The sequence below is a fragment of the Myxine glutinosa genome, chromosome 1 (assembly GCF_964187855.1).
Source record: "Myxine glutinosa chromosome 1, kmMyxGlut1.1, whole genome shotgun sequence".
Classification (NCBI taxonomy): Eukaryota; Metazoa; Chordata; class Myxini; order Myxiniformes; family Myxinidae; genus Myxine; species Myxine glutinosa.
The window spans coordinates 41,349,433-41,369,702 of record NC_136261.1 but is presented as its reverse complement, the minus strand read 5'-3'; the positions used below and the strand labels follow the sequence as shown (position 1 = coordinate 41,369,702).

The window sequence follows — 20,270 nt, the reverse complement described above, 5'->3', positions numbered from 1 at the left end:
TGGTAAAGCTTGGAACCCGATGAGGAGATGCACAATTAATGGTGCAGCAAGAATTATGGAGGATCATCCACCTGGAGAAGAAGAAGAAGCTTGGCAGTGACCATCAGTTGATGAGCATTTGTCAAGGATAGAAGCCCGCCAGCGGTGAGATATGGCCGAGGCAGCACTGGCATCGGGTTTAAAACAACAATTGGGTTCAAGCTCTGATGGCAACAAGCTGGGAACAGGAGAACTGATGCCGAACAAAGCCTGAATAAAGACCTTTATGTTAAGGTGGACTTTTGCCAGTGGCTTTACCTTGAATCAATTAGCATGAAAAGGTTGCACAAATATGTTCACTGGACTGACCCCTGAGCTTCCGACGCAGCTGCTGCCTGTCGAGCACAAGGCTTGGCTCAACGACACGCAAACGCGCCTGTTTGGCCGCTCCGCTGAGCAGTTGCAACGGAGTCGTCGCTGTTAGGAGTGTTGTTGTCGAGATATGTTTGGTTCGCATCTCAGGTTGAATGTGAGTCACCTTTATGCACATATCAATATATATTCGACCAAGCAAACAAGAGGCATCGGGTTTTGCCTGAGCATCAGGCTCGAAAAATCTGGCATTGCTATCCTACACACACTATCCGTCCGAGCTGTTTTGGGAACAGCCTTGCTGGGCCTACTAAGCCATGTTCCGTGTGGCTCAAGCCAACTGTCACATCTGCTTTCCGGCACATGTCTAACATTTACACACACGGCCAAGCGCTGGCGCTCAAAAATAACTCCGTCGTGAAGTGCCCGCGCAGAGCCAACGCTTTATGAAACAGTAGAGAAGGAAATTGTGAGAAGCAATGAAAAAAAAAAAAAAAAAAGACAAGAGTTTTGGTCCTCAAGCTATAGTAATAAGGGTTCACAAAACTTTATGCAAATAAATCTGGAATCATGGCTTTTAAGACACCTTACGCAATACGCATGCTGAGGTTCTTATCACATTATCAATAGTTTTTGCTTCGACTATCCAGGAAAGGTGTGCAATATTCAAATACTGGTGCATTAAGCCATCAAAGCAGAAGCCTTAGGACAGACAAGTGAACTTGTAACATCATAAATTACAAAACAAAAATGATGAGTGATTTTGTACACACAAAACAAAGAACAATGAATGGTGGACCTTTTGAAGGGGTATCTGCAGCCAACCATGGGCTATATTGGCTTCTGTCTGCAGTATCACTATTTGTAATTAACTTGCACATTCTCGGTATGTTTTCATGCCATTACCTAATTTCTATTAAAAATGTATTTTCACAAAATGTTGATGCATCAACTTACCACATTGATAAACCAAAATGGCACTCGGCAGAGCGCATACATCCACAGCCAGCCTGAACAACTTACGTTTTGTATTCCAAGGATAGGCCGGAACTGCATCCAGACCTCAACCAAAAATTAATCGGCCAGTACTTGTCACATACCCAAATCAACCACATAGCTTTGTCATAATATGTAAACAACGTTTTGAGACATAGTGCTATATACTGTGTGTGTGTATCTGTGCATATAGCACATAGTGCTATATATATATATATATATATATATATATATATATATATATATATATATATACACATTATATATATATACATTATATATATATACATAATATATATATACATAATATATATATACATATATACATATATATATATATATATATATATATATATATATATATATATATATATATATATATATATATATATATATATACATATATACATATATATTGTTACGGACACGACTTATTAAGATGTTATGCTGGGCCGAGCGGAATGGCCGCCGTGTTCGCACAAGTTACCCGATTATACTCGAACGTTGACTAAGTCGCGCTATGCTAAATCAATGATGGAAAGGACACAACGGCTGGATTAAATGACACGACACCAGGGGTCCAGTTCTCAAGACCTCCGGAGGAGGTTATAATATTGCGGAAGGTTAGATTACAAAGACAAGAGAGACAGCATAGAAAGGTGGGCACTTAAACACGGTCTTATCTTAGCCCCGACAGACGACAGATAAACGGGACAAGACTGACTCACACGGGGATTGATGGCAAGGAAGGCGGGTAGTCGATGGCTCAAGGTGCACTCTTGGCTCAGGGACAGAATCGACCCGGTCCGGTCCAGAGATGCGGGAGGTCTCACAGCGCTCGGAGGTGGCGTCTGGTTCTCTTTCGTGGCTGAGGCGCATCTGACGTCACGTCCGGTAGGCTGCGTATCCGGCGGGGAGTGACATGCCCTCGGCTCGTTAGCTCCGCCCCAGATGGAATCGGCCCGTTGCTTCTTATTGGGTGCGGGGGTTACCGGGCTCCGCCCTTGACGAGGAGCTGACAGCCAGCCCCTTCGTGGTAACCCCGTGGGCGCACATGGCAATGGCGGCTAACCAAGCCGGTGTGAGGACGCACACTCCCCGCACGCCGTTGTTGTAGTTGTTGTTTCATGGGGAAGATGGGAGGAGGTATGGGGAGGTCCTAAACTCACTACTGGTGCCATACAATCACATTCTGGTGCAACGAAGAGTCAGAATTAATGGAAACGAGTCCTTAACTGACATAGACTAAGAATAACTAGCAAGAGGTCCGAAAGTTGTCTACGTGAGATGCGGTGGACCTGGGCACGACATTTAATGGGGGAAGAAGGGGAAGGTCGGTTCTACAGAGTGTTGTTTACAGACAATGGGACTAGGGAATGGGGGATTGGGGATAGTTGGGGAGTATTGGGGAAATAGGGGAATATTTACAAGCGGATATGGAGGCCAAGTCCCATATCCGCAACAATATATAAATATATATATATACATATATATATATATATACATATATATATATATATACATATATATATATATATATATACATATATATATATATACATATATATATATACATATATATATATACATATATATATATATATATATACATATATATATATATATATACATATATATATATATATATATATATATATATATATATATATATATACATATATATATATATATATATATATACATATATATATATACACATATATATATATATACATATATATATATATACATATATATATATATACATATATATATATATACATATATATATATACATATATATATATATATATATATATATATACATATATATATATATATATATATATATATACATATATATATATATATATATATATATATATATATATATATATATATATATATATATACATATATACATATATATATATATATATATATATATATATATATATATATATATATATATATATATATATATATATATATATATACATATATACATATATATATATATATATATATATATATATATATATATATATATATATATATATATACATATTATATATATATGTATATATATCAATGGTGAAGAGTCACTTAAAAATACTCCGATCAGAATAGAGAAGTTAATAAAAATCGAATGAACGTGTCTTTGTCACAGATCCAACCTATTCATCGTTGGGTCAGAATCTGTCCACAACTTTGAGAGGCCTGTTCACAGACAGACAGACAAACAGACAAAGAGGGATGAAAACATAACCTTCATCCATCTTTGGTGCCTGAGATGACACCAATGCCACAAAACATCTTCAATATTAAAAATATTTATTCCAAAGTTTTTTTTATTCCATTCTAAAGTTAGTCACGTGAAAAAGTAAGTACACCCCATGTAAAGTTTTGACTTTTTCAACATATTTCAACATTCATCTATTTGATCTTCATTTCAACAATATTGATAGATAAAGGTGATATAATATAACAAATATCATGAAACATTTACATTTTGTAATCCATTGTATAATTTAAACAAGTGAATCATCTTGGATTGCGCTGAGGTTCGGGCATGGAATTTCGAGCCTCGATCATGGTTCGAGCCTCGATCTTGTATACAAAAATAATAATAATAATAATAAGAACCTTGGGCCGAATCTCGCGCTTCACCAGTGCGCGTGCGCGAATTTACGTCACGTCGGCAGCGAGAAGGGGTTCCCCAACACGAACCAATCAGGAACTGCCACGTCACACTTATATGATCTCAGAATTCCTGTGACAGGAATTCGCGTTACACTGGCTGGAAGTCATTCGCTAGAGGCGCTTCCTCAGCGCTAATAAACATAAATTTCACATGTGGAAAAAGTAAGTGCACCCTTGGCTCTAATAGGTGGTATTGCCCCCTTTGGCAGAAACAACCTCAAGTAGGCGTTTCTTATAACTGTCTACCAGTCTCTGACATCGACTGGGAGAACTTTTTGCCCACTCCTCCATGCAGAATTCTTTCAGCTGTGCGATGTTTGAGGGGTTTCTTGCATGCACAACTCGTTTCAAATCCCCCCACAACATCTCGATGGGATTTAGATCCGGGCTTTAACTTGGCCATTCCAGAACCCTCCATTTCTTTCTTTTCAGCCATTCCTTGGTGGATTTATTGGCAAGTTTAGGGTCATTGTCATGTTGCAAGGTCCACTTTCGGTTGAGCTTCAACTTTGTGACAGATGGCCTCACATTATCCTCAAGCACCCTCTGGTACAATGAAGAATTCATAGTGGATTCTATGATGGTGAGCTGCCCAGGCCCTGATGCAGCAAAGCTGCCCCAAACCATAATATTTCCACCACCATGCTTTACATTTGGTATCAGGTTATTGTGGTCAAATGCTGTCTTTGGTTTTCGCCAAACATGTCTTCTGGTACTGTGGCCAAATAGCTCTACCTTTGACTCATCTGTCCAGAGCACATTGTTCCAGAAGTATACATATATATGTATATGTATATATATATATATTTGTGTGTGTGTGTGTGTGTTGGTGTTCATTGGCAAACTTTAGTCTTGCCCTGATGTTCTTTCTGGACAGCTAAGGTTTCCTCCTGGCACACCTCCCATGTAGATCAAATTTGTGCAGCCTCTTTCTAATGGTAGACTCGTGAACTTTGACATCAACAGTGGCAAGAGCTACCTGTAGGTCCCGTGATGACATTCTGGGGTTCTTAGAGACTTCTTTCAACATCTTGCGGTCTGCTCTCGGACTGAACTTGCTGGGACGGCCTGGCCTGAACAAGTTGGCAGTTGTTTGGAATCTTCTCCACTTGTAGATGATCTTCCGGACAGTCGAATGATTGATTTCAAATTGTTTGTAGATCTTTTTAAATCCTTTCGCAGACTCGTAGGCATCTATAACCTTCTTTCTGAAGGCCTCAGATAGCTCTTTTGATCTAAGCATGGTGACGCCGCACACTTCAACAACAAAGAGCAAACCAAACTAAATGTCTGAGGTTTAAATAAGACAGGTTCCTCCAAGATCCTCTCTGACGATATTCTAATCATTTGCACCTGAGCTTGTGCACCTGATTCTAATTTTAGGTATTTGAAGTAGTGATAAAAGTAGGGGTGTACTTACTTTTTCCACATGCGAAATTTGCATTTATGTTAATTTAAATTATACAATGGACTACAAAATGTAAATATTTCATGATATTTGTTATATTACATCACCTTTATCTATCAATATTGTTGAAATGAAGATCAAATAGCTGTATGTTGAAATATGTTGAAAAAGTCAAAATTTACATGGGGTGTACTTACTTTTTCACGTGACTGTATAATATATAGATGGAGTCATTGCCTTTGCATGTACATTGTACAAGTCATTAAAAAATAAGTAAAGTAGGGTTCAAAACTGTAAAGAAAATTTTGTGGAATGCGTATCTCCAAAATACCATTCTCAAAAGTCCATCGTGTCATGTTAAGTCCTTTGTCATATAACAACAGTCATGTCTATAAAACGCTTTTCCACCTGAAACTTTCCCACCTTGGGCATACAAGATAAAAGGATGAGGGGATGGGGGAGGGCGGATGGAGAGGAAACAATCAGCCGAAACAGTAAGGTACAAAGATCGTGCGAGAGCACAAACACCTTTATTAATCAACATTCATGCTCAAGGCAACTTAAACATCAACAAAAGGGGCAACATAACACTCATTCAAATAGAGGTAAATTTCAGCCTGAACATAATTAGAACAACATGACAACCGAGTTAAATTATCCATGCCGAACCTCAGGAGCAAAAAAGAAATCACCGGAGGTAATTAAGAATGACAGGCATAAAAAAATGTTTAAAGGCCGGATGTAGAAAGGGAGAGGTCCACAAGCCAGTATGATCAACACAGAATGAATAACTAGTCTCACTCGTAAAGTGTGATGTTTATCTGCTTTGGTAGACCGGTAGAACGATAGATGATATTAAGCGCACGTTGATCGAGGTATGACCACTGCCATGGGAAGCAAGGAGATGACATTCAGGTGTTAACCTTTTGTTGGAGCAAACGAAGATGCAGAAGAAAAGTTAATGCTGGTTAACGTCTCTCTCTAACTTAAACGAAGGATTAACAGCCGAAATGTCAGCTTCTCTTCGAGTTTCCACAGTGCTTGAAATATCTTGATCAACATTCTGACAATTCCATCCACCGGTCCAATAAAAACCACCAAAAAGGGAAGCAGGAGTGAAATGGTCCACTTAACAATCACCAACTGGAACGGCACTCGGTAGGGAGATACCTCCGCCATGCCGAACATTACATGCTTACATTTTGTATCCCACTGATGGGCCAGATCTGGGTCCGGGACTGAAACAAAATAGAATGTGCTTGTTCTGATCACCGACCCAGCTCAATCACCAGGTTTTGACATAATCCACCCACAGCTATTTGAAATATCGTGCTGTGGCGGACACAAAAGCCCACTGGCGTGGTGACATCATTCCGCGCACCAAGTGGACGGTGGCCATGCCCGAGGGGTAGGCGTGGCCTCATGATATACACCGGGCGCGCAGCCCGGAGCGCGCCAGTGTTACAGTGAGCTCTTGAAATAAAGACGCTTATAAGTTACCGCTTGTCCGCTTCCTCCTTGCTCGCAAGCAGCGCGCGTAACGCCGCGCTTTACTGGTGACCCCCTCGACGTTGGATCTGCCGGAGCGATCCTTCCACACGCGACGCCATTGCCATGGCCGACTTCATCAAACTTCCCGAATTTTGGGAGGCTCAGGCCGAAGTCTGGTTCGTCCAGGCCGAAGCCCAATTTCAGCTTCGGCGCCTCACCGGCGATGACACGCGCTATTGCCACGTCGTCGCCTCCCTCGGGCCCGGCACGGCCGCTCGAGTTGTGTCCGTCCTTCGCCACCCACCGGACGGCCACAAGTACGAGGCACTCAAGCGGCTACTCCTAGCCACGTTCGGCCTCACGGACGACGCACGGGCCGACCGCCTCCTGGATCTCCCCGAGCTCGGTGACACGCGCCCGTCGGTCCGAATGGACCATATGCTGTCACTGTTGGGCGACGAAGCCCCCGGTTCTCTATTCCGGGCGCTTTTCCGTCGCCAACTTCCAGCGCAGGTTCGCCTCGCGTTGGCCGGGACCGGGCTAACGGAACCCCGAGCATTGGCAGCCGAGGCGGACAGGTACTTCGCCGCTTTGGACACGCGGGCGAGAGTCGGCGTGGCCGTCACGGCCCTCGAGGCTGATGCTGCTGATGCTGCTGTTCCACAGCATCAGCTTATACAGCATACGCAGCATGCTGATACGCACCTTGTGACCGCCGCCACGCCCCGCCCACCGCCGCGGCGAAAACCGCCACCGCGGGGAAACCCGCCAACTCCACCGGCCTGGCGGAGCCAGCCGCGCTCCTCCAGCTCCACCACCTGGTGCTGGTTCCACGCCAAGTTCGGCCACGAAGCTCGGCAGTGTCATCCGCCATGCTCCTTCAACAGGTCGGGAAACGCCCGGGCCGGCGCTCAATAGTGGCGATGAGCGCCGGCCGTTCGAGCAGCCTGCTGTTCATAACGGACACCTTCTCCGGGCGCCGTTACCTGTGCGACACGGGAGCGCAGGTGAGTGTCGTTCCCGCCGGCACGTCAGACAAGCACGCCGCGGGTGGGGGCCCCGCACTGCTTGCCGCGAACGGGACGCCCATCCGTACGTACGGAAAACGCTGCCTCTCTCTGCGGTTCGGAGGGCAGGTTTTCCGATGGACGTTCGTCACCGCCGACGTGCCCATGGCACTGCTTGGCGCGGACTTCCTGTGCGCTAATGGGCTCCTGGTCGACGTAAAGCGCAGACGTCTTGTCCAGGCCGAGACGTTCAGCTCGCTCGCTTGTGCGTTGCCCAGCTCAACGAGCGGCTTGCCAAGCGGCTTGCCGAACGGTTCGGTTCCGGCCACGTTGGTCTGTACGCTTCCGGCAGCGGACGCATTCACCCGCCTCCTCGCCGGCTTCCCGGCCCTCACGCGGCCCACCTTCTCGGCGGGGGCCGTCAAGCACGGGGTGGCCCATCACATCCCCACCGTCGGGCCACCGGTCTACGCCCGGGCACGCCGCCTCGAGCCGACGAAGCTGGCGGTGGCAAAAGCGGGGTTCGCTACCCTGGAGCGACTCGGCATCGTTCGGCGCTCAGAGAGCGCTTGGGCGTCGCCGCTGCACATCGTGCCGAAGCCCGGCGGGGGATGGCGACCGTGCGGGGACTATCGCCATCTCAATGACGCCACGACTCCCGACCACTACCCCGTCCCCCACATTCAGGACTTTTCCGCCCGTTTGGCGGGCAGGTCCTTCTTCTCGAAGGTGGACCTCATACGCGGCTACCATCAGGTCCCCGTCAGGCCGGAGGACGTCCCGAAGGCGGCGGTCATCACGCCATTCGGACTCTTCGAGTTCCTGCGCATGCCCTTCGGTCTGAAGAATGCGGCTCAGGCGTTCCAGCGACTGATGGACAGCGTCCTGCGCGACTTGGAGTTTGTCTACGTCGACCTGGACGATATCCTCGTCGCCAGCGCGTCCCGCGAAGAGCACCTACGCCACCTCCGCACGCTCTTCGAACGCCTGGGCCAGCATGGCCTGATTGTGAACCCCGCAAAGTGCCGGTTCGGCACCGCCATAATCGATTTTCTGGGGCACCGTGTCACCAGGCACGGAGCCGTCCCCCTGCCGGCCAAGGTGGAGGCGGTGAAGGGGTTTCCGCGCCCCCGCACGATAAGAGGGCTGCAGGAGTTCCTGGGCATGGTGAACTTTTACCATCGGTTCCTGCCCCGTATCGCCCAGCTCCTGCGCCCCCTGCACGAAGCTCTCCGAGGTAAGCCGGGCAAAGGCGACGTTACCTGGACCGAGCAGATGGACACGGCGTTCACGGGCGCGAAGCTCGCCTTGGATAACGCCACCATGCTCGCGCACCCGGCGCCCGATGCACCGATCGCCCTCACCACCGATGCCTCGGACTACGCGGTGGGCGCGGTGCACGAGCAATAGGTGCGTGGAGCTTGGCAACCGCTGGCGTTCTTTAGCCGGCAGCTTCGCCGCCCGAACGCCGTTACAGTACCTTCGACCGCGAGTTGCTCGGGCTTCACTTGGCGGTCAGGCACTTCCGCCATCTGCTCGAGGGCCGTGCGTTCACTGCCTTCGTCGACCACAAGCCGCTGATCTTTGCGATGGGCAAGGTCACCGAGCCGTGGTCGGCCCGGCAGCAGCGTCACCTCTCGGCCGTGTCCGAGTACACGACGGACATCCAGCACGTCGCGGGGAAGGACAACCCGGTGGCGGATTGCCTTTCCCGGGCCGTCGCCCACGCAGTCCACCTCGGCATCGACTATGCCCGGATGGCAGCGGACCAGGCCGCTGACCCCGACGTCCAGGCCTTGCGGACCGCCGTCACGGGCCTCCGCGTCACCGAGGTGCCGTTCGACGGCGCGGGCGCGGCCCTCTTGTGCGACGTCTCCCTCGGGCGTCCTCGCCCCATCGTGCCCACGGGCTGGCAGCGCCAGGTGTTTGACGCCATCCACGGCCTGTCCCACCCGGGCGTGAGGGCCTCCCAAAGGCTGATCGCCGACAAGTTCGTCTGGCATGGCCTCCGGAAGGCCGTCCGCGGCTGGGCCAGGACGTGCCTCACGTGCCAGCGCGCCAAGGTGCACCGGCACACCCAGGCCCCGTTGGCTCCGTTCACGGTGCCGGAACGCCGGTTTGACCACGTCCACGTGGACCTGGTGGGACCTCTGCCCCCCTCGCGGGGTTTCACCTACGTCCTCACCATGGTGGACCGCACCACCCGGTGGCCGGAGGCCGTGCCCTTGGCGTCGACAACGGCGGCCGATGTCGCGCAGGCTTTCATCGCCACCTGGGTCGCCCGGTTCGGCGCCCCCTCAGACATCTCGTCCGACCGCGGCCCCCAGTTCACCTCGGAGCTCTGGGGGGCAGTCGCGCAGGGGCTCGGGGTCCGGCTGCACCGAACCACGGCCTACCACCCCCAGGCTAACGGCCTGTGTGAGCGATTTCACCGCTCATTGAAGGCCGCGCTCCGGGCCACCCTCCGCGACGGCCGCTGGGTCGACAGGCTCCCCTGGGTCCTGCTGGGCCTCCGGACGGCGCCCAAGGAGGACCTGCGCGCATCCGCGGCAGAGTTGGTCTTCGGGCAACCGCTGCGGGTGCCGGGCGAGTTCCTCCCAGACTCCACGGCACCATGGTCCGCGGCACAGCAGCGCTCCGCTCTGCAAGAGACCGCCCAGAGGTTCGCCCCGGTGCCAACGGCATGCCACGGGCACCCACCGACGCACGTCGCCCCGGAGCTTCGCACGGCGGAGTACGTCTTCGTCCGCCACGATGCCCACCGGACACCACTGCGGCCCCCGTACGACGGGCCTTTCCGCGTGCTGGAGACCGGGGCGAAGCACTTCACCCTGGACATCGGCGGTACTCCTGACCGCGTTTCGGTAGACCGCCTCAAGCCGGCCCACCTCGACGTGGACCATCCACCGCCAGTGGCCCGACCCCCACGTCGGGGCCGCCCCCCTGAGGGCGGACCCCCGGCACCGCCCAGCCCCGCCGCCCCCCGGTCCTGCACCCATCCCAGGGGCAGCCAGGGGCATTCCACCTGGCATCCCTGCACCCCGGACGCCGCCGATCGCCAGGGGGCGCTTTGGCCGGGTCATTGGTCTGCCCCGCAAACTGGCCCTCCAGGTGCGCGGGAATTCTGGGGGGGCGCGTGTGGCGGACACAAAAGCCCACTGGCGTGGTGACATCATTCCGCGCACCAAGTGGGCGGTGGCCACGCCCGAGGGGTAGGCATGGCCTCATGATATACACCGGGCGCGCAGCCCGGAGCGCGCCAGTGTTACAGTGAGCTCCTGAAATAAAGACGCTTATAAGTTACCGCTTGTCCGCTTCCTCCTTGCTCGCAAGCAGCGCGCGTAACGCCGCGCTTTAGTGCGACATATCGTTTTTGGTCCGTTGCCTGGCGTTGGCTTAGCGGTTAGGGTGCCGGCTTGGGATCCTAGGAACCTGGGTTCGAATCCCGGTCGATCGCTGAATTAACGCCAGGGGGGTTGACTCAGCCTGTCATCCTTCCGAGGTCGGCAAATTGAGTACCAGCTTGCTGGGATGAATGATCACGGTGTGTACCCCGATTCAGGATAGGTACACCGTATCCCTGCGCATCGTAAGAGCGTGACCAAGGGTTGGCGTCAGGAAGGGCATCCGGCCATAAAAACATTGCCTCAAACAGGGAACCATGATTGTCATGGGGCCCGCAAGGCTAACCCCCGCTCTCGCGGGGAAAAATGGCCTCAAAACGATCATTCATATCGTTTTTGGTCCGATCTCTCGATGGCGAAGAAACATTCTCACAGCAGGATCCGGATCTTGTCCAAAATCAATTTGTCTTTGTAGCACACCCAACCTGTCCAACAAAGTTTCTTCTGAATCCGTCAAGAGCAAAAGGAAGAGCAAGAGAGCAAGAAAGAAACAAAACAACAAAAAACAAATAAATAACTATATATATATATATATTTGGAACTCGGCGGTGTTAAGATTCCGAGAAATTTCACATTGGCCAAAACTCGCCAGAGCTCGGTCTCGTACAGATGCTGAGATCAGCAAGGGAACGCGCGTGGGAAAGATTTGCAGCAATCAGAGCCACTTTCAGCACTCGTGGAAACCGTACAAAATGTGAGCACCCAAGATAACATCACACACTTGAGTTTGTTGTTGTTGCACAACATCACTTACATCGGCGGCCATTCCCAAACGACCGAAATCGAAAAAACGATATCGGTCTTGTGTTTGAACTGCAGAGCGATACAATTCAACATTGTGATGATAGCCAAACAGCAAAACAAACAATATTCTATCAAGTGCAATCAGAAATCCTGCTTTTGTCTGACTCGAGATGTTACAGTTTGGGACGTTCTAGGATTGTCTTGTTTAACAGTTTTTGTGAAATTTTTGAGGTTTGTTGAGGTAATGTTGAGGTTTGTTGAGGTAATGATCTTACAAAGCTCACCGAGTGCCTTTCTGGGAGCATTAATGCCGAGTTTGTGCATCCATGTCAAGGCCTATGATGTCGTGAGACTCGTTCACATCCATTGCCGTGATTCCTCCTCTTCATTTCACTGCGTATTGCCACGCTGTCAGTGCATTGCTTTTCCTTCTGTCATGAGGCTAAAATTTATAGAAAAAAAAAGTGCAAGCAAATCGGGCTTGCAGAGCATCAGGGCCCAACACTAAGTACATTGGACCAACAGCACTGAGGAAAACCATTAATTGTATTATTTATTTAATAGCTTGAGGGAAAATGCGGTAGTTTTAAGTCTTGTGATACCTTTGGTCTGCAAACTTTAAAAGTGTGATTTACACTTTGGGGATGTGGTGTAAATATTGTGCTGATCAGCGAGGACGGTTCATGGTACGGAACGTCAAAAATGAACTTTATTTTGGATCTAAAATAAGATTCAATTTTAACACAAGGACTACGATGCCAGGACGTTTAAAATTATGCAATTTAAACCCAATGTCTATCTTCGTGAGATAATGCGGAGTGTCGTGTCTTCCTTCAGGCTTCGACTCCAAGCGGCTATGAATCACGAACTGCAGGAAACCTGTCCCACTTTTTCCCATTGAACCAATGCCCCAGCATTTGCGGCATTTTCTAGGAACGCTTTCTCCGTGAGTGTCAGGATTCTCCAGTATTTTAATAGACTATTTTTTTTAACCTTTGTAGCATTTGTGTTTGACTGACAACAGTGAACGACGAACGATGCGTTACATTATTCCTTCAATCCTGAACAACGTCGATTGGATATTTTAGATAGGACCTTCTTCCAGCAAGACGGTGCTCCCTGCCACTTTGCTTGTGGTGTGCGAAAGCTTTTGGATGTCGTCTTCCCAGTGAAGTGGATCGGTAGATGTGGACCACATGCTTGGCCACCTTGTTCCCCTGACTTGGCCCCATTGGATTTATTTTCATGGGGGGCATGTAAAACGAGTTTTTTCATCAAAATCCCATTCTTTGAAAGAATTTTTAAAGCTGGAATCGCAAATATCTGGATGTGTTTCCCCCCAAGCCCTCTCCGTCCCACAGATCTCCCGATGACCCTGTTCTCTGCTGTTGTATTTGTGTGCTTCCCTCTCTCTCCCCATCTTGTCTGCCGCTCCCTTTATTGTATGTTTTGTGTGTCCGTTATATATATTTTTTGTGATTAATGTCAGCTCATACACGAGCCTCGATCTTGCATACAAAAAATAAAAATAAATGCAATTCATGACATCACTCAGCAGCAACTGGAGAATATGAATGAATGAATGATCGTTTTAAGGCCATTTTCCCCGCTAGAGCGGGCGTTAGCCTTGCGGGCCCCATGACAATCATGGTTCCCTGTTTGAGGCAATGTTTTTATGGCCGGATGCCCTTCCTGACGCCAAGCAACTGGAGAATCTTCTTAGATAATTAGAAAATCGGATTGAAAAAAAAAATGGCAGATGGAAACAAGCGTCGCCTGCCCTGCTAAACACCAGTTAGGAGGTGTGCTTGCAGTTGAGAAGGATAAATTAAACAACCAGAGCAACTCTGACTGGTGAATGTGACAGGACGTGGATGTCATGCACAAAAATGATACCAACACATCACCTCCATACTAGGAGGGCTTCCATGTGGCACTCAGGTCTTTGAAGTCTGAGATGTATGGTCACAAATAAATGAAAGTAGAGCCACCAATCCAGATTTTGCAACATTTACATTTTGTAGTCCATTGTATAATTTAAATAAACATAAATGCAAATTTTGCATGTGGAAAAAGTAAGTACACCCTTGGCTCTAAAAGGTGGTATTGCCCCCTTTGGCAGAAACAACCTCAAGTACACGTTTCTTATAACTGTCTACCAGTCTCTGACATCGACTGGGAGAATTTTTTTTACTGGGAGACCCTGATTAGACTGGGAGAACCTGATTTTAATTTTAGGTATTTGAAGTAGTGATAAATGTCGGGGTGTACTCACTTTTTCCACATGCGAAATTTGCATTTATGTTTATTTAAACTATACAATGGAGTACAAAATGTAAATGTTTCATGATATTTGTTATATTATATCACCTTTATCTATCAATATTGTTGAAATGAAGATCAAATAGCTGTATGTTGAAATATGTTGAAAAAGTCAAAACTTTACATGGGGTGTAATTGCTTTTTCACGTGACTGTGTACAGTCACATATACAGTCACTGTATACAATACACAGTATATACAAAAAAAAATTATATACACTACTCACAATAAGTTAGGGATATTGGCAGGTTCTTCGGTGTGGTTGATTTTGTGTATTAATTATGTTGAAAAAAGTTGTTGATCCTAAATCTATAGTTATTAATGAGCGTGAAAAAACACAGCATTCTTGATTTCAATACCCGAATCCTAACACCTATATAAAAAAAAAAAACTCCCTCCCACAATGTCCCTAACTTATTGTGAGTCGTGTATATGTACACACAAACACACAAAACAACAACAACAACAACATGCATTTTAAGGCCATTTTCCCTGCTGGAGCGGGGGTTAGCCTTGCGGTCCCCATGACAATCTTCTCCATTTTGCCCTATTTTCTGCATCTCTCCTTGTTAACCCCCTTGCCCGCATTTCTTCTTCCACCATCTTTAGCCAAGTCTTTCTCGGTCTTCCCCATCCTCTACTTCCTTCTACATTCGTTTCCATCACTCTTCTCAACCAGTCACTTCCATCCTTCCTCAACACATGACCAAACCATCTCAACCTGTTCCTCTTCACAGCATCAATCACAGGCTCTATTCCCACCATCTTTCACAATTCATCATTTGTCTTCCTCTCTCTCAACGATACTCCACACATCCACTGAACCATTCGCATTTCCACCCTTTCCAGCCTTTGTTGTTGCTCTAAGTTCATTACCCATGTCTCGCTCCCATAAATCATAACACTTCTCACACCTGCAGCATACACCTTTCTCTTCAGCTTCAACGATACTCCCCTCCTCATCAGCACGCCACTCAGTTCTCGAAACTTCTTCCATGCACATCTCACTCTAGCAACCGTTGCCGAGTCTGATCCACCTTCTCCATTCAGCATGTCTCCGAGGTAGCAAAATGTTTTCACACCTTCCAGCTTCACGCCATCTCCAAGATCCAACTCAACATTTCCTCCTTCTGCAGCTCCCTCTGTGCACACCTCACATTTGAATGTAGCTGTCACACTGGTTAATGACCCTCTCAAATCACTACATTTTTGATGAACCCACTCATTGTACATTGAATGGAGTTCACTCCGACACACCTCCTGCACACAGCACATGGCCACTTCCCAGTTCTTTCAACCTCACCACATGCTTTACCACTTGCCATCACCTTCGTCTTTCCGATATTCACCTTCAGACCTTTTGTCTCCATACATTCCTTCCACTTGTTCATCTTTTCCTTCAATCCATCGATACTTTCCACAATCAACACCAGATCATCTGCATACAACTCCCACGGTAAACCCTCCTTTACGTTCTGAGCCAGCACCTCCATCACAGCTACAAATAGTAGTGTACTTATTACCGACCCCTGATGCACTCCCACCTTCACCTCAAACTCACCACTGTTCCCGTCCTTCATCTTTACAGCTGTGCGGTGTGCGCGCTCTTTTGTACATTGCCATCACCACTCTGATCAACCATTCCTCCACTCCTAACTTCCTCAATGCCCATGTCAATACTTTGCGTGGAACCCTATCGAATGCTTTCTCCAGATCAACAAACCCAAGAAACAATTTCTTCCTCTTCTCCATGTACTTCTCCTGCAACTGCCTCACAATAAAGAGCGCGTCTGTCGTTCCTCTTCCTGGAATAAATCCAAACTGCATTTCGTCGATCTTCACCTTCTTCCTTATCCTCCTCTCCAACACCCTTTCCAATACCTTCATTCCATGCTCCAATAACCTTAACGCTCGGTACGAGCCACATGACAGAGGGTCACCTTTCCCCTTGTATAGAAGGACGAGGGTACTCAGTTCCCAATCCACTGGAATGCGGCCTTCTTTCACCACCAGATTGCAGATCTCTGTCTCATTCTCTTCACACCCCAACTTCCTGCTGCCTTCAACATATATATATATATATATATATATATATATATATATATATATATATATATATATATATATATGACTGGCTTGTCACAGTTTGATCATTCACAAAGTCTTGCGTGTGCAGGCTAAGCGGGTATAGACCAGGCATGGTTACATTGAGGCAAGTATTCCAAACTTATGTTTGATCCAAGCAGAAATATAATGTAATTCCATCATCACACTGACCCACGTGGTTACTCTTGCAAAACACACCATTGCATCTTCAACCACCGAATGATTGAAGATGTGCTTTAAAGTGAAACACAAGTCAGATTTAAAAAAAACCGAGGATTAGTGGGAGATCCGATTACATTATTGAACTTCTCACTGCATCAATCAGCAGCAAATGCATCGTCAACGAATCTCTCCGCTGTGGACATGCTTTTCAGCCAATTGTGGCTTGGGAACGGCTGCCACCAGTGAAGCTATTGGGAAATTTACTCAAGTTGGAATTGTAAGAAGAAGAAAGAGAAAAAAAAGCATGGCAAGTAAAAAAAAAAAAAAAAAAAAGGGTTTACAAAATTAAAAATTTAAATCATCTCAACTCATGTTAATAAGACGTTTGCTCCATGATGCAGCACCTGCTGCTGACATGTTCTGAGACAGTAGCATAGCCTCGGAAGCAATTCCGCAAGGGTTGAAAATTCAAAGCTCAGAGGTCAGAATGGGACCGAGCGAGCTGCAATTGTACATCAACGACGACGTCAAACATGCGAGCAAACAGGTCATGAAAGCAGAGACACGAGGTGACAGTTTGGCAAAGTTGAACAATGCACCAAACAAAAGGAGTTTAATTAATATGAAAATGAATTACATGTCCTGCCAGAGTCAACAAACACGGCTGTCCATCAATGGCTCCAAAATTTGGTTTCATTAACAATTCTTGGCAGTATCACATGGTAGTGTGCGCGAATCTTACAGCTGCAAACTCTCCACAATAATTGTGTATCAGGAAACTCGGTCCAAGACGAGCACATTGCCGCTGCGCGTTCTGGCAAACGAGAAATGAAGGAAGGCTTTTTGAGCAGCAATTTAAAAATAAAATAAAATACACGCAAGCATGTGCACATATCCGCGTCCTCAACAGCTCACATTATTCCCACACCTTCTTGCTGGGTGGCACTGGGAAGGCTTTCGGCCCAAGTCCTTCACGGACCGGCTGTCAAGGCCTGACATTTGCCCGAATCCGACTTGGAATTTGTTTGGGGTGCCGGGGAGAGCCGTCTTTGCGAAAGACACCGTGGGATCTTTAACGTACACCAGACCGGCTAATGTGCGAGCAGACGGGACAACCGGCTTAATGCCAATCCGAGGGATGGCGAACCTGAATGATGCAACGCCATGCCTGCGAAGCACCAATCCGACAGTTTATAAGTCAAAGCCAGACAGGACGGCACAAAGGTAGGCATTGCACTACCTCTGACAGCATTCTGTTAGGCATGCAGCACCGATGAATACACACAAATAAGAACATATACATGCACATACACATACACATACACATACACATACACATACACATACACAAGGGAGCAACAGAATTTTTTTTGCCCCCCCCCCCTCGCCAACATTAAATTTACACCCCCCCCCACCCCCCACCCCTCAAATGGCAAAATGTGAAAACGGATAATTTCCTCAAGTGATCGAACAAAAATGGTGTCGAATGAACGATGGAATAAATTTCGAACAGTCCATGTTCAAATGCTGGCAAACACTTTGCCGGCAGGTAAGCACGGGACTTGGAACGGCAAATTTAAAACCCTGGAAAGGCCCGCCATAGCACATGCAGTGACGTCATGCTCAGGTCCTGCCAAGGGAAACAGGCACATTCAGCACGAAACAGACCATCGCAATTCTTCCCAGATTAGAGCCGAAAGGCTAATTAATCAGGGATGGTTCCAAGATTTCAGTGGGGTGGTTTGGGGGTGGGTGGGGGGGTGTTCGCTTGGATAGATTGCGGGTGGTGTGTGGAGGGGGGGGGGGCAGGAGGACTAACCCCCTCTCAAACCATCAAAGCATTCAAAATATGTCCATTAATCCCACCAAGAGCTTCTACCTTTGTGCGGCATTTTGTGCTGTCCATGACACTGAACTGGAACAGCTAAGCTAACATTACACCTTGTTCCTCTTCCGTTGCGTTCAGCTCCATTCATTTGCAAAATGCAATGGCAACATATACCTGTAAGTCAAAAAACAAAACAAAGGGAGAGGGGAGTGGTGGAGATTACATGAAGGAGATTTGAGAAGTTATTGCAATTGAAATCACTGCAAAGCAACTTTGCAGGCTCAGCAGCTACAGCGAGGCGGCTCCTCTCCAGTGAAAGAGCGGGCGAAAAGAAATAGAAAAACAAAAAGTGTCCAAACGGTGTGATGGTCGTGGTTCTTGTGCCATGTGGAAGCCATGTTTGTTCAGCTGGACTAATGGCTCCTCCATGCATGCTTTTGCTTGGTACGTAATTATCGAAAGGTGGGGGGAATATGGGATAAAGGGCCGTCTACATATTGCGTACACTCGGCAAGTTTGGTGAAGGGGAGGAGAGTGAAGTGGAGCGAAAGAAGGGAGGGAAAACGAACGCATGAGGCACATGGGAGGAAAATGGCGGAGGGGCAGCAATAATAGAATTATGCATACGTAGTATGTGGATAAGCACCTTAGGAGAGCGGAAGGGGTAGGCTATTTTGCCATCCATCTGCCTTACTGCTATGGTCATTTACAGTTGTCAATGGCAAGAATAAAATGCTAAACTGGCTTCTCTTGTGACGTCAAGCTATCTATCTATCTATCAAGAGCAGACACGGAAGTTTCGATGTCCCTTGTGAATGCAAAAATTAAACCAAAATTAAAAAAAAATGCCCTCCCCTACTTAAAAAAAAGAAGAGGAGCAGGAACAACAAAATTCTCCCAAAATTAAATAATGCAGCCAAAGCAAACACACTGCATGAACAAGCTTCTCTTGGATGAAGCCAAAAGTGTGTTCAACATCAATTAGCAAGAGACCACAGGCAGCCAATGCACACAGGTGGCAACATCCACCAGGCCCTTTGGCCGCGTCAGCTATGGTACTGCACGTGACCGTTCTCAGGACTTCATCTGGAAAAGAGGTCACGGGGTGGTGGGAAGTTAGGACTGGAGATTGGGCGATGCATTGGGAAGGGATGCCTGGTACGATGTGGAAAAGTGAGGGCGTAGCGTTTAACTTGGCAATAACGTTTCCGGGCCTGGTGATCAAAATCTTGGCATTTCGTCTCCTCCACTTTCCAGGTAAACTCCTATTCCCAATGAGATCCAACAAAGTTCTTTAAAAAAACAAAAGTGCAGAAAATGTGGCGCATGCACAGAGGGATCGTGGCTTATACGGTGATTTATTACAAGTTTAGAAACTTTTTCATTTGCTAAAGATGTTTTAGAATGCAGATGATGAATCATCATATACATTATATAGGATGCCTGGTACATTGAGGAAAAGTGAGGGTGTAGTGTTTACTCCACCTAAGTCACCCCACCTCCTCACAACCCGTCCACTCACAAACCATCCCTTTGGCCTAGCAGTGACCCAAAACATGGTCATTCCATACCTCTGGGTGGAGACACAGAGCCTGAGAAACAAGGAAAGCCAAAGCTTTTCTGCCTCAGGGCATCGCCTCCAACATTCAAATAGCTTCCATAACAGAACCAAGTGCCTGCAGAATGGCCTCTTTACCTTTACGGCATTGGGGCCCTGGGCTGGCTCACGTACGTCCCTGATTAACTAT

At 47.5% G+C, this 20,270-nt stretch overlaps 1 protein-coding gene across 1 annotated transcript in view; it reads right to left on the bottom strand.

The window, feature by feature from the left end:
* The window catches only part of NUP37 (nucleoporin 37), a 254,697-nt gene that overhangs the window by 234,336 nt on the left and 91 nt on the right, over nt 1-20,270 (bottom strand). The gene's annotated exons all lie outside the window — the stretch shown is intronic.